This window comes from Cnephaeus nilssonii, assembly GCF_951640355.1.
Source record: "Cnephaeus nilssonii genome assembly, chromosome: 11".
NCBI classification, from domain to species: domain Eukaryota; kingdom Metazoa; phylum Chordata; class Mammalia; order Chiroptera; family Vespertilionidae; genus Cnephaeus; species Cnephaeus nilssonii.
In genome coordinates this window covers 61,085,126-61,098,384 of record NC_137082.1, presented here as the reverse complement: position 1 = coordinate 61,098,384, position 13,259 = coordinate 61,085,126, and the positions used below count along the sequence as shown (strand labels likewise).

General features: G+C 38.6%; 1 protein-coding gene across 2 annotated transcripts in view; it reads right to left on the bottom strand.

Annotated features, from left to right (window-relative positions):
* PTPRM (protein tyrosine phosphatase receptor type M) overlaps nt 1-13,259 on the bottom strand; it is a 642,938-nt gene that overhangs the window by 262,195 nt on the left and 367,484 nt on the right. The gene's annotated exons all lie outside the window — the stretch shown is intronic.

Below are 13,259 nucleotides of genomic sequence, written 5' to 3'. Positions count from 1 at the left end.
CATAATAAAAAGGTAATATGCAAATTGCATCACTCCACTATGCCCACGATTGGGCCGGCTGGAGGCGCGGGGGGCGGGACTCAGGGTGGCCGATTGGCTGGCGGTAGGAGCGGGGGGCGGGGACTCGCGAGTCCCAGACCCCCCGCTCCTCCTGCTGGCCTAAACAGGCCAGCGCTGCAGAAGGACCCATGGGGCCAGCAGAAGATGCTGGTGGCGGAACTCGCTGTGGAAGGACCCATGGGGCCGGGGGAAGACGCTGGTGGCGGAACTCGGGGTGGCCAATTGTGTGGCTGCCGGCACCAGTTTTCCGCCAGCAGCAGTTTTCCTCTGGCCACCCGCCGATCGGGAGCGCCTCCTGATCGGAGTTCCTCTCGGGGTGGCCGATCTTGCTGGCTGGAGGCACTCTGATCAGCGGGTGGCGAGAGGAAAACTGCTGCTGGCGGAAAACTGGTGCCGGCAGCCAGGTGAAGGAAAAGTCTATTGCACGAAACTTCGTGCAACGGGCTTCTAGTATAATGATAAAAGAGCATAAACTTCTGAGCAGAACTCCAGGTCTCTTGAGTTTTGATTTGTATACAGTTCATGCAGTCAATACTGAAGTATTTCTTTCCCATCCCTCACAAAGTCTTAGCATTATTCCTTGGTCTGAACTCCAGACACAGAGTTTCAAGCTTAGAAATCTAAATGACATGCAGGGAATATAAGCATTTTGAATGGGTTTAAAGAAAGAATATATACAGAGAAAGCCTAAACTTGTTTGTGAAATGAAGATGAAGATAGAATAATACTAAACACATAATATTTATTGAGTGCCATATACTATAGATTTTTCTAAAAACATTTACTTTTTATGGTTTTGGGAAGAACCTAATGTAAAATGAGGTGCTTTGGTATATTCATAAATACATTTGATCCATTTATTTTGATTTTTCTTTTCCTGAATTGTGGTCATCATATATGAATTTAAAGTGATCTACAACAGGTAAGGCATCTATAATAATAAAAGCGTACTATGCTAATTAGACCAGACAGCCGAACGACCTTCCAGACGTCATTCCGGACGTCCATCTGGATGAAGCCTGGCGGCGAGGGCCGAGGCAAAGGCAGTTAGGGGCGATCAGGCAGACAGGTGAGCAGTTAGGGCTACCAGGCAGGCAGGTGAGTGGTTAGGGATGATCAGGCAGGTAGGTAAGTGGTTAGGGGTGATCAGGCAGGCAGGCCAACGGTGAGGAGCCAGCGGTCCCAGATTGTGAGAGGGATGTCCGACTGCAGATTTAGGCTCCATCCCACAGTGATTCCTGTGGGATCGGGCCTAAACCAGCAGTTGGACATCCCCTGAGGAGTCCCTGTTTGCAAGAGGGTGCAGGCCAGGCTGAGGTTACACTCCTTTCTCCCTTCCCCTCGCCCCATTCATGATTTCATGCACTGGGCCTCTAATATTAAATAAGCATGAAAACTTAATAATCACTACCATTTACTGTGTGTGCTCTTATGAAGTAAGTTCCTTTATATACATTCTATGTTCCTCAAAGCAATCCTATGGACTAAGTACTATTTCCCCCAATACACAGATTTAAAAAAAAATCATGGCAATGTCAGTTCAATAGTTTGACCAGGATCAATATTTGATGTTAGCACCTGAATTCATATCTGACAACTAAACAGATGCTGCTTCGACTCTACTGCAGAGTTTCTACCAAAAAATGAAGAAGATAGTAAGAAATTATGATGGTAAAGATACCTAAAACATGACCAAAGAATATAAAATACAGTACATACCCCATGTATTTAATCTTGGGATAAATGCTGAAAAGAATCCTTCTCCCTTTTCCTAATTCCAGAGAAGAGGGCTCCCAGGACTTGTCTAGCCCTAGCTCAGCTTTCCCAGACAACCCTCCCTATCTTTGCAGCCACTGGAAATTTGCCTGGACAATTACTGATTTCCGTATACATTCCTTGTTATCTCATCATTTAGAACCTAGAGAGAACTTTGAACCACCCCCTTTCCTTGCAACCTCCAACATATGAAAACATTCTAAGTGAAATAATGTTTTGGTTTTATATGTGCTGGTTGGGATTCATCAGCCAAGTATCTGCTAAAGCCACAAAATGAAGTTAATAATGATTGTTCATGCTACTCCATCCTGTAATAACTTGAGAAACCAAGGCCAAGTGAGATGAAAACAGCCCCAGAGAAACTGGAGTGGTATTCTCACGGAATATTCCTTATTACAAAATTCATTTTTTATACTTAAGTTACTAGTGATAGAGAAAATATCATAAGTAAGCTATTCAGAAATAACCTTGAAGGTTTTTTTTCAGTCCAGAGACTTTTCACAGTGTAAAGGAAATGTCTAATTTTATATAATGCTTCATTAGTTGAATGTTTATAAAAAATTTTTAATGAGCTCTAGATCCCATATACATAAACAGATTAACATGCATCTCTTTGCCTCTTTCCTTATTAATCACAGTCTCCTCGAGGACTGTTCTTAAGCATTTTCCCAAGGTTTTCATCAATTTTACTGACTAATAAAATGACTAAGTGCTTCAAATATCAATTTAAACAAGCAATGCAGTTCTAACTTAATTTCAATAGAAAACTACTTTCCACTGTATAAATAAGCCTGTATCATTTCAGTATTCCTTAGCCAAGAGAATACACACATGAATTAAATACTAGGATTTAAAAAAACCAAAGGTTCTATCTGTCTACTGGTTGTTATTTTCTTTTAAACCATACTCTCTTCCTTTCTGTTATTACCTCTTGGGATTAGATCATGGTAAAATTATGAAAGAAACTTCCCATAAATTTGCCAAGTATAATAGCTAAACCTAGCACAAAACAACCCTCTCTGTGATCAAGGCTCCAGGGTCCCTACTATCATGAGTGTTCATTTACAGATCTGATGAAAAGAGGCTTGTGCTCACAAGCCTGCATCTTTAAATGCTCAGTTAACCAAAATAAATGATTTTACCAAAGCTTTTCCAAACCTAATATTTCCACTGTGCCCTTCATGGGCCTTTGCCTATAGTACAGTTCTGTTGCATCACCAAACAGGTCAATATCAACATGGCAGGATCCAATCATATAAACAAGGGAAGGGATAAATACTCCTCCTCCTCCTCCTCCCCCTCCTCCCCCGCCTCCCCCTCCTCCTCCCCCTCCCCCTTCTCCTCTTCCTCCTTCATTACATTCATTACTATATTCTACCATTTACTTTTTTATTGTTTAAAGTATTACATATGTCTCCTTCTTCCCCAATCAACCCCCCCCCTTGCCATTCCTACTCCCCAGGACAAGCCCCCACAACCCCAGTGTCCATGTCCATTGGTTATGCTAATATGCATGCATACAAGTCCTTTGGATGATCTCTTACCCCCCTCCCCACTCCCTTGTCTTCCCTCTGAGGTTGGACGGTCTGTTCAGTGTTTCTTTGTCTCTGGATCTATTTTTGTTCATCAGTTTAATAAATGGTGCTGGGAAAATTGGTCAGATACAAATGAAACTAGATGACCCACTCACACCATACACAAAAATAAACTCAGATTCTTAAACACTCCTCCCATTAGTCCAAAGCTTAAGAGAGAAGTTGATGCAATACCGCCACGTGGATAATAGCCCACATTAGATGAAGAGCTGTCATTTTTATTGTCAGGGCCCAAAGGTTAGAATTAAATGAGTTGGGAAAATGGCATCTGGGAACTTAAACTGCGCTGCCAAGTACCTGCGATAACATCCTCCTTCGGTGATAGCATTGATAGGCTAAGTTCAATGACTAAGGGAATCTGACAATCCTTTCAACTCATCCTTAGCAAACTGCCTGATTTCATTGCTTCTCTTTTTAAATCTTTTCTTCTGCCATTCTACAAAACTGAGCTCTGATCCAGCAATGGTTTACAATGGTTACATCTTAAGTTAGTGTTTTATAATACCTGTACCTTCTGTCGGAACCATTTCTATTAGTGTACTGCTAAATGTGAATGAGGCATTCCACAGGGACCATTTACTCTAGTGACTTATACTGATGATCCCTGAAGACTTGAGGGGCATCGTTGTAGGAATATATCCCTATTGTAGGGAATGAATGGCAACTTCACAATCAGAAATGGGTAATTTCAGTTGGCTGACTACAGCTCATGCTGCATTTCGGGGAGTAGGGTACACACTGCCAAAAACACCTTGGCATACTATCACTACCATTCTATGCGTGCAAAATAAGTCTCTTAGAGTTAGATAAAAGGATAATAAATTATATTCATAGGGCCACTACTTGTAGAATATTTGCTTCTCTTTCCTCACAATCCTAAAGATGTTAAAAGGATGTGAGTCTATTCCAAGGACATGTCTCTTCACACTTGCACCCTTGGCCAACACTGGAATGGGCATAGTGACAGGCCCCACTGGCATGGAGCATGCGGCCTAACCTGGGACCACTGGCTAGGATAAGAGACTAGAACATCCTCTCGAAGGAGAACAATGGCTGTCATGCCTCAGCTTAGTCAGGAACTTCTTACCGATTCCCCTACTGGCCAGCAGCATTTTTCATTCTGTTCTATTTCTGTGAGTTTGAGTCAGGTTTCAAGCACAGAAATCTGACAGTTGCAACCCTGACCCCAGGGAACCAGCACGCCAGGTCCTAGCCTCCAGCACTGTAGCATCCTATTTAATCAGTGATCCTGGCTCCTTCTACATTCACTCCTGTTTTTTCTATAAATCAGGGGAGAAACTGACAGATAGGATCAATTTCCATTGCAAGTTCAATTCACAGCTCATTTCTCCGGAACCCTGCACTTTTACCTTCTATTACTACTTGAGTGCTTTTTTTGAAACTCAATTCAGAACTTGTGAGAGATATTTGGGTGTAATTTTAGGATCCTGTCATTAATAATAAAAAACACAGATTGCAACCAAGGTTCCCACTAACAGGTTTCTCTTTTGTCCTTCTTCATGAATTATCTGGAAGTCTATTACAATAAAAGGAATAACCAGCAGATTGGCATGGTGAATCCCCTTTGACACCTGCAGCTACTGTATTTCTGACTTACCAGTTACACAAAAGAAGGTGACAAAATAATAAAATGATAGTTTTAGTTTCTTTACTGTTCAATTAAATCAAAGCAAATACCTGATTAACAAAATATTATAGCGCCCTATCCAATCATTCAATATTCCTAAGCAGCAAGGAATTAAATTAAATTCCAGGTACATGATGGCACCTTTTTTTAAGTGAAATAGCTGAGGTTCTGGTTTATTAGTCAATGTTTTCCAGGTTTTAAAAAGTGCCCTTTGTCAGAAAAGTTGAACATTCTGAAATATACCAATTCTTTTTCTTTAAATCTTTATTGTTGAAAGTATTACATATGTCCCTTCTTCCCCCCATCAACCTCTTCTAGCCCACCCCTGACCCCCACCCCAAGCCTTCACCACCCGATTGTCTGTGTCCATGGGTTGTGCATATATGCATACAAGTTCTTTGGTTGATTTCTTCCCTCCCACCTACCCTCTCCACCTTCCCTCTGAGATTCCACATGCTACTCTAAAGGCATCTACAGTAATTATATGAATTCGAATAGTCCCTCCCACAAAAATATTTTTACAGATATTACATGAATAGTTTTTACATAACTATTGTATCATAATTAGAATCAATAAATGTACTTGAAAAGTCTTAACTGTATCACCCAACCTTACATCAATGAATAACTTATTCCTAAACAACAAATTGAATTTCAAAACTAATACTACTTTAAAATATGAAAAAGAAGTTTTATTAAGTGAATGAAAGTGCAGCAATGCCAAGCCTTATAGAAAATCAAACATTCTACTTTATTTCTTGATTTAAGATGGACATATTCTTCGCAATATCTTTCATGTGTTCCAAGTGCTCGTTTGATTTTTTTCTAAATCAGAAAGATAAGTAACCTACTACCCCTGTTGCTGGGAAATGGACTATCCACATATGAATTATATTGATCGTTTAAATTTTGATCACAGTAGAAAGCTGGAATTCCCATTCACATTTTATGGGAAATGTAAAGGATTACCTTACATAACAAAATAACTAAGACACACACTATGTGAGAATGCAGACCCTCTCAGGCAAGAGTCTCAGGATGCACACACTCTACACCTGAGTGACCAGTGATGCCCTGGAGGAAGGGGTCTCCGGTGGTGCTGGGAGACCCTGAAGGAGCAGTGTGTACAGACAAACACTGTGCTTAGTTCAGTTTGTCCACTTAAAAAATAAAGTAAAGGAATACATTTCTGGTTTCAGGGGATTCACCAAGGTGCCTAATTTCAGCAAGTCTTTCAGGATAACTTTTAAAAAGAATTTTCTACTTTAATGTTCTTACTAAAGAGTTTGTTGAATGGCAGTTGGAAAAAAAGAGGCAGTAAAAATGTTACTATTGGTATCATCTGAAATAAAGAAATATGAGCATTGATAAAGTACCCAATGGTAGTAACATCTGTCACATTGTATTCTGCCTGAATTGATTAACTGTACAAAGTAAGGCTAGGATCCCGCAATGGTTGAAAGATATTATTCTGCAGAACATGAAGTATCCTTTTTTTTTTTTTTTGGTTTTAATTTAAGGTTTCTGAAATTTTAAGTAATAAAACTTTAAAATACATTGAAAAGTACAAAATCAATCACTGTTGTACGTACTAATATCAAATGTTAACATTCTGTGTTTTGCTTCAGATCACTTTTTATTAAAGAAATAAAATATCGCTGATGTAAATCCTTTCCACCTTTCTGCAGGCTATCCCAAGGTTATAATGTATCATTCCCAGACATGTCTTTGTACTTTTATTACATATATCTGGGATGGTTAAAAATTTAGGTAATTGCTACCATTTCTTGCAACTTGAGGTTTCATTCAACATTAGCCATGCTGAAACATAGATCTTGTTTAGATTTATAGATAGGTCAGACAGATCATTTAACTAGTGTATACAATGCCATTAATACATGAACCATAGCATACACGTCATTTACCATGAAATACTCTCCACTTCAAAATAAATAGGTCTTGAATATGATAATTATATATATATATGTGTGTGTGTGTGTGTGTGTGTATACTATATACATGCATCCATAAACATATACATACAAGTATATATATAAACACACACACATATACACACATACACATTACACAAACTAAAAGTTCTTAGAGAAGACATTTTTAATGAACAAAAACTTAGGATAAACCAGTTCAGAAGTAAATGTACTAGGAGGTAGGCATGTTGACAGAGGTTGAGGGATATTCTTTTTCAGCAATCTAATGCCATTCACTAATTTACCAGACTTCAATATTCAAACACACATAAAATACTTGAATTGCATTTTCACAAAGTTTTCAAATCTAGGTACTCCTCCCTAATCTTATCATTCCCTCATGCTGTAGCCAGAATGCCTTTCCTATGTGGCATTCATCTGAATCTAAGGATTTTTAATGGTTGCCCCTTTATCACACAAACCAAATAAAAAATATTTCCATCAAAACTATCAAATAGATCACATACCATTCTTACTTTCTGCACTAGTTGGGCAAATCTATCTGCTGTATTCCATATACACTCTCCCTCCCAAATTATTGCTGCTTTCACTGACCCATACACATGTAGCAATAGTCACCTTTCACCTGCCAAAAAGTAGCTTTTAATTTCTTTTACTATTGCATCAAAATCAATCTATGACTGTTTCTTTTTAGTTAAAATAAAAACTCGAAGAGACTTTTATAGACCCACATGGTCAAAACCCTAATGCTCATATACTGATTGTGTTTCTATATGATTTATTGCGTTCTGTAACAATCAAGTTCATTGAATACAGACACCAGGTCTAATAGAAATGCTTTAGAAGATGTCTACCATCTGCTAATCAACACATTTAATAAAAGGATACTAACACAAAATAATAAATATCTTCTGTCTAGCTCAGTTCCTCTCTTCTCATAAGTCAATTCTGAAAACATCTCCTTTTCTCCAGTATTTACCAGTGTTCTGTGCTGTGACTTGCATCGGTTTTACTTTAACACTTTAAAGGAGTCACAGTATATATGTGGCTTCCACTAACCACGGAAATGGTCCATTTTTGCGTGAGCTCCTTGGTGACATTTCCGAAGTGTAAAGGTCATCGCCGTAGAAGGAACACTACTGCTATAGAGCAAAATTAGAATCTTCAATTGTTTCGATGCACTGGGATGAACAAACTGCAATTCATCCTATAGATGAACTTTACATGAAAACTGTTGTATGACATAAAAATAAGTCTGCAGTAAAAGACTTCCTTGGTATTTATTTCAGACCATATAAAATAGGAGGAGGCAAAGTAATTTCCAAAGAGTACTTCAGAAGTGTTAGAAATAGCAGAGAAGCATCGATCACACTGTCAAACCTCAGAGGGAAGACAGGGGAGGGTGGGGGTAAGGGGCAGAGATCAACCAAAGAACTTGTATGCATGCATATAAGCCTAACCAATGGACACAGACACCAGGGGGGTGAGGGCATGAGTGGGGGGAGGCAATGAGGGGATAAGAACACATATGTAATACCTTAATCAATTAAAAAGATTAAAAACAAAAGAAAATTAAAATTAAGATGGCAACCCTAAAAAATAGTGTCAGAAATTGGACTGGAATGGGTTTTGACCTTTTCTAACCCTCATAAAGCTGTGATGCCCACAGAAAGCCTTAGAAGTTTGGATCTGAGATTTTACCCAGAGCAATAGTTTACCCAAACCATTCACTCTTCATTACAGAAGTCAGGTGATTAGTGTTGGAGAAGAGCAAATCAAATACAATTTACGTTTTTTTTCTTTATTGATTAAGGTATTACATATGTGTCCTTATTGCTCTATTGCCCCCCTCACTCCCCTACCCATGCCCTCACCCCCCTGGTGTCTGTGTCCATTGGTTAGGCTTATATACATGCATACAAGTCCTTTGGTTGATCTCCCCTCCTTACCCCCACCCTCCCCTACCTTCCCTCTGAGGTTTGACGGTCTGATCGATGCTTCTCTGTTTCTAGATCTGTTTTTGTTCATCAGTTTATGTTGTTCATTATATTCCATAAATGAGTGAGATCATGAGATATTTATCTTTCTCTGACTGGCTTATTTCGCTTAGCATAATGCTCTCCAGTTCCATCCATGCTGTTGCAAATGGTAAGAATTCCTTCTTTTTTTACCACAGTGTAGTATTCCATTGTGTAGATGTACCACAGTTTTTTAATCCACTCATCTGCTGATGGGCACTTAGGCTGTTTCCAAATATTAGCTATGGTAAATTGTGCTGCTATGAACATAGGGGTGCATATATCCTTTCTGATTGGTGTTTCTAATTTCTTGGTATATATTCCTAGAAGTGGAATCACTGGGTCAAATGGGAGTTCCATTTTTAGTTTTTTGAGGAAACTCCATACTGTTCTCCACAGTACAATTTACTTTTACCTATACTAACCATTCTCTCTAGTTAACACTAAGCAGGTAAATCTTATTTAAAATTTTTTAAACCTGTTTAGAGCCTCCTATTTTTGGTATTTACAATCTTTTTATGATTGCCTAGTCTTCCGTTTTAAGTTATTTATGAGTTTAGGCAAATGGTATCACAAAATGCCACACTCAACTATGCTAAAATTATTCTTCTGTGTTTTCATCAACAACTTGTATTAGAAAGAGCTTTCCTCAATGTAAAATTGCATATGATTGATAAGATTCTGCTTAAACTCCTATGTTTTCCATCCTTCATATCTTCTATGGAAGCTGGGAGAATGGAGGGTAGAAAATACAGTTCTAGAAGGTTAGATAGCATGTTGCTTGCATCCCACTGAGAATTTTAATATTAGGACACAAAAAGGAATGGACAGTTTCCTTTATTTTAAAAAGATAAAAAAGAAACGAAAGTTCTAACTTAAAATAAAAAAAAAAGCTTGATCTTTTTATCAAGAGTGATAAAAACTTGTGGTATATTTACACCATGGAATACTATGCAGCAGTAAAAAGAAGGATCTCTTACCCTTTGAGACAGCATAGAGGGACCTGGCGAGTATTATGCTAAACAAAATAAACCAGTCAGAGAAAGACAGGTATCACATGATCCCACTCATGTGTGGAATCTAATGAACAAAATAAACTGATGAACAAAATAGAACCAGGGACATAGAAGCATGGAACAGAATGATGATCTCAGAGGGAAGGTGGGGGTGGGTGGGTGGGGAGAGATTAACCAAAGAGTTTATATGCATATACTAGTATGTATAACCCATGGACACAGACAACAGTGTGGTGAAGGCCTGGGAGTGGGGCATGTGTGGCATGGAAGAGGCCAATGGGAAAAAAGGTATTTCAGCAATAAAGATAAATTTAGAAAAATCTTAAACAAAAAAAGAGTAATTTGCCTCACTGTTGAATTATCTCCAGATTTTGCTACTAAATTAGCACTGTCTTACAGTCATACCTTAAAGGTAGTTTTTGAGTGGGATTGACTCAATTTTCCCACCTTTCTGACTTTGCTGTTACTTTTCAAATCCTTTCAAATATTAAGCCTTAGCTTACTATAAGGAAGCTCAATTTTCTATTTAGAAAATGGAAAGGCAACATGAATTTTTTTTGTTTTCCTAGATGCCAGAAAATCGATCAATTATTTATTGAAGATGTACTGATTCACAGCCATTTATTCCAACACTCCTGCAAGCCTGTCATCTGCTTCATGTCCCTTAGAGAACAGTCTATTACATTTATTTATGAACAACTACCCCGAACTTCTCCTTTGAATGAACTTTTGTCTCCTGATTTCATAGCACCTGGAAAAAGTTCTAGATATCCTCTTCTCCACTGTCCACAAAAATGAGGAGTGGGTGTGGTCACAAGTCCCCCAAGATGCCCTTGCCATTTCATGCAGTGATCAGCTATCACTGGGGTAAAATAAAACTATAAGGCAGCCAGAAGCAAAGTGACTAGGTATTGAGCCTCATCCCCTCTTCAAATCTCCCCTGCATGAGGTTGGTAAAGGTCCTGGAGACAGGGTAGGGTTATGCCTACATCTGAGCTCAAGTGGCCCAGTTACGGGGAGAAGAGATATGATGAGCTGGTGAAGCAGATACAGTGACCAGCCTGTTAGCCGCAGAGTGGAGGGGAGAAAGCCTGGAGGAAAGTCAAAGCTAGAGTTCTTACAGGATGACTGTATTGGCAATGGTAGACTCAGCCTGTACCAGGAAAATGGCAACGTGAGAAATATCTCAGAAACACAAATCATGGGATATGGTTGGTTAAATAGTTGGAGTGGGACAGTGGGGGTGGGGCAAGGGGCAGCAAAGGCTGAAAAAGTGACATAATGAAGACAGTCTTGCCAAGACAGAGCACAAAGAAAGAAGAGCTTGGATTGAAGTGCTTGTGCAATATCCATAAAAGGAAACCGGGATGCCACTTAAAATGAATCTGCAGCTCAAGGTCATGGTGGAAGATTTGGAGTTTATGTGACTGTTCAAGCCTCTGGTGTAGATGGTAATTTCAAGAAAAAGCATTTTAAAAGAAGAGAGGAATAATGAAAAAGACCACATTAGTTGAACTTAATTTTACTTTGATTTTATGGTTTTTAAAAAAAGATATTTCAAGGCATTTGCCCTTCCATATGAAACTGACAGTAATATTAAAAGTTATAATTTTAAGCCATTCATTCTTTGATAGATATGCCATTTTCAATATGTAATTTTACAATAGATTTTCCTTGAATTTTTAAAAAAAGATAAATAAGTTTTAGTCAAGTGAAGAATTTTCAGCTTTGCACAAGAGCCAACTGGTGTTTGAATTTTTATATTTGATACATATTAATAGCTATACATTTTAGAGAATGCTTCATTTAAATTCTAATGTATTTTAATAAGGAATGAAAGAATATCACCCAGTATATTTTTTTTCTTAAATTACTCCTAGTGCTTGATTACTCCTCCACAATCAAAATCATGTCTTACATATGAATGATACAAAACAAGGCTACAGACTGCATGTCTACGAGAGAGATTTTAGCTGCTTGTTTAAAATGACATACCTAGCTATTCAGTAATCACTTTCTAATAACCCCTTTCATTTCCAAATCTACTTAGCTATCAGGCAGCAGTAAGGAGCAAGCTGGCAGCAGTTTTTACAACTGCACATTAGTTTTACATTTCATGACAAGCTAATTCTAGAGAGTTCTAAAGAGAGACAAGCATGGGTTCTTGTGATTTTCTTTCCTTTGCATGAAGGAAACATGTGACTTGCTACTAAATGAAAGATAAAAGGCTACAGACTTATACTTTTCACATCATCCTTATGTCAGTGACAATTTGCCCCAATTGTACCCCAGGTGCTACGTTACATATCTAAGTCAACAAAAAGTAACTAGCTGACAATTACTCCTCAACCCAAGCCAGAGAGTTATAATGCCAAGGTTCAGAATCCCAATCACAACTGGAAGTGAACATGGTATGATGGTGGGATCCTCACAAGAGGTCATGGGTTTAAATGCTGTGCAAACATAATGCAGAACTTCAGTATACACATTTTACTTTATTTTTTTTAAATAGTTTTATTGATTTCAGAGAGGAAGGGAGAGGGAGGGAGAAATAGAAACATCAATGATGAGAGAGAATCATTGACCGGCTCTATACTGAGGATCGAGCCCACAACCTGGGCATGTGCCCTGACTGGACTCTAACCCTCTCCTCCTGGTTCATAGGTTGATGCTCAGCCACTGAGCCATGCTGGCCAGGTAGCTTACACATTTTATAATGCAGAAATATAACCACACTGTATTAGAAATGACAAATATGCTTGGCCATGTCAATCTGGTCACAAAAGGGGCTTTCTGATGCAGACAAACTCAAGCCAAGCCTTATAACTGGTATTAAATTCAAAACCCTATTAACCCTACCAGACCGCTGTACCGATTTTTCAGTAATTTCCGAATCTCTGGTGACTCCTAATTTTTGGTACTTTGCTTAGACCTATTTTCTACAATGTCTCCAAGTTCCATCTTATTCTAACCACTTGTTTGCATGTAACTAACATTTTTCTATATCATGTTGATTTTTTCTCTTTAATGCTCAGGAGCCCAGGTATAGGGGACAGTTAGGTTCAGGGCCTCAGGTCTGGTGGGTTTAAGTGTCAAGTGTGTGACTATAGAGCACCGAATAGCTTAAAAGAGTAAACTGATTTTCAAGGCATCATTTTAGCCAATCCATGGTTCACATCTGAGCAATACTTTAC